Below are 2,500 nucleotides of genomic sequence, written 5' to 3'. Positions count from 1 at the left end.
AGAATTGAAGCATCTCGCCCCAAAGAGACCTCTAAAAGAGGTGCTCACAAGAAAATCTGGTCCCAAGAGGAAACAGAAATATTACAGAAACTGAATCAAGAGTTTGAAGGGAGGAAAAATATTAACAAATTGATTGCTGAAAAATTAACAACTAAAACAGCCAAACAGATCAGTGAAAAGAGAAGACTATTAAGAGAAACTGTGGTGCCAGAAAGAGAGAAAACACAAGAGAGCAAGAACAGGTTAAAAGAGGAGAGGACTGTGATTCCATCTTCTGGTGAAAGGGAGCTGCTAGCCCACTATAAAAAGACTATTAATGAAAAGCTGACATCAGGGAAGCTGCCCATCCTTAAAAATACATATAAACAAATAATTGAAGGCAAAACAGACTCATTAAAATTACTCAATGAGGTAGCTCAGGACCAATATTTGTATTTGTTTGAGAAATCAATTGAACAGAAAGCGCCAAAAAAGAGCCAACGTAAACCTCAGCAGAAGAAACCTCAAAAGGAATGGATGAGAAAAAGAGCCAGAAAGCGTGGAGAATTTCTCCGATTCCAACGCCTCTTCCGCTTAGATCGAGGGAAGTTAGCTAATATGATTCTGGATGAAAAAGACTCTGCGCAATGTGCCATCCCCCTGGAAGAGGTCAGTAACACCTTCAGATCTAGGTGGGAGTCCCAGAACTTATTTCAAGGACTTGAAGCATTCCAGTCTGTGGGGCGGGCGGATAATTCGGCTTTTAAGGAATTGATTACAGAGAAAGAGATCCTTAAGAATATCAAAGACATGAATAAAAAATCGGCACCAGGCCCTGATGGGATCACCCTGAAGGCCCTGCTTAAACTGGATCCAAATTGTGAGGAGATCAAAGAACTATTTAATCTCTGGCTGTTAAGTGGCAAAATTCCAGATGTAATAAGGGGATGCCGAACAATCCTAATACCTAAATCATCAGCGCCCGAACGCCAAAATGATATTAATAACTGGCGGCCAATTACTATTGGTTCCATCATCCTGAGACTCTATTCAAGAATCTTAACTGCGAGGTTGGCAAAGGCGTGTCCCATTAACCCCAGGCAGAGAGGCTTCATTCAATCTTCTGGCTGTGCTGAGAACTTAAAACTATTACAGCTATTAATTAGGAATGCAAAGAAACAAAAGAAACCCCTGGGGGTTGTCTTTGTCGATTTGGCCAAAGCCTTTGATTCAGTGAGCCACACCCACATCCTGGCGGTGCTAAAGCAAAAGGGCCTGGATGACCACATAATAGCATTAATTAAGGACTTCTATCAAAACATCCACACCAGAATCAAAACTAAAGAAGGAGAGTCTGAGTCAATAGGAATCAAAACTGGTGTGAAACAGGGCGATCCCATGTCACCACTCCTCTTTAACCTGTGCATTGACCCTCTGTTATGTAAATTAGAAGAGTGTGGGGAGGGGTTCCAACACGAGAATGGCAAATTAACAGCTCTGGCTTTTGCAGACGACCTGGTCCTGCTGAGTAAGTCCCAATCAGGAATGGAGAAAAATATTGAAATTCTAGAAGCATTTTGTGACTTAACTGGATTAAAAACGCAGGGGGAAAAGTGCCATGGTTTCTTTATTCAACCAACTAAGGACTCTTACACCATCAATGACTGTCCTCCATGGCTTATCAGCGGTACCCCTTTAAACATGATCCACCCGGGTCAGTCAGAGAAATATCTTGGCTTGCAAATCGACCCTTGGGTGGGGATAGTTAAGCCCGAATTACAAAATAAATTAGAAGTTTGGCTCAATCGCATCGAAAGAGCCCCTTTAAAACCATTTCAAAAATTGGACATGTTAAAAGTGTACACAGTGCCTAGATTGATCTACTTAGCAGACCAGGCAAATGTAAAAGCCACCTATCTGGAAGAAATGGATTTAACAATTCGAAATAGGGTGAAAAAATGGTTACATCTCCCAGTTTGTACCTGTGATGGCATCTTGTATTCCAGCACTAAAGATGGAGGCTTAGGCTTAGCCCGATTGGCTGGGTTAATCCCTAGTATCCAAGCTAGACGATTACACAGATTGGCAAATTCATCAGATGAAGCAGTTAAAACTGTAGTTAAAAATAATGATATTGATAAAGATTATGAAAAATTGTGGATATCAGCAGGGGGAGACAAAGAGAAAATACCATCAATATATAACCCCCAGACAATAATGGTAACTGAATATGGGGGACGGGAGGAATTATCTGAATGGGAAAAACCCGCCCCAAAGAAAATCTTTCCCAAACCTTGCAATTGGAGGAAAAATGAGTTCACAAAATGGACAGCATTGATGTCCCAGGGCATAGGAACTGCAAACTTTGAAAATGATTCCACCAGTAACAATTGGCTTGTGAATTACAAGAACATCCCTTATAGAAAATTAATAACAGCTTTACAATTGAGAGCAAATGTATATCCAACTAGAGAGTTCTTAGCGAGGGGTAGAAATCAGGACCAAAATACAAAATGCCGTC

General features: G+C 40.9%; 1 pseudogene; it reads left to right on the top strand.

The window, feature by feature from the left end:
* The window catches only part of LOC137458237 (28S ribosomal RNA), an 8,474-nt pseudogene that overhangs the window by 3,958 nt on the left and 2,016 nt on the right, over positions 1-2,500 (top strand).

The sequence above is a fragment of the Melanerpes formicivorus genome, unplaced genomic scaffold (genome assembly GCF_026170545.1).
Source record: "Melanerpes formicivorus ecotype bairdi unplaced genomic scaffold, bMelFor1.0.p_v2 SCAF_233, whole genome shotgun sequence".
NCBI classification, from domain to species: domain Eukaryota; kingdom Metazoa; phylum Chordata; class Aves; order Piciformes; family Picidae; genus Melanerpes; species Melanerpes formicivorus.
Note: the sequence above shows the minus strand (reverse complement) of the source record. Positions and strands in the feature narration are given on the sequence as shown.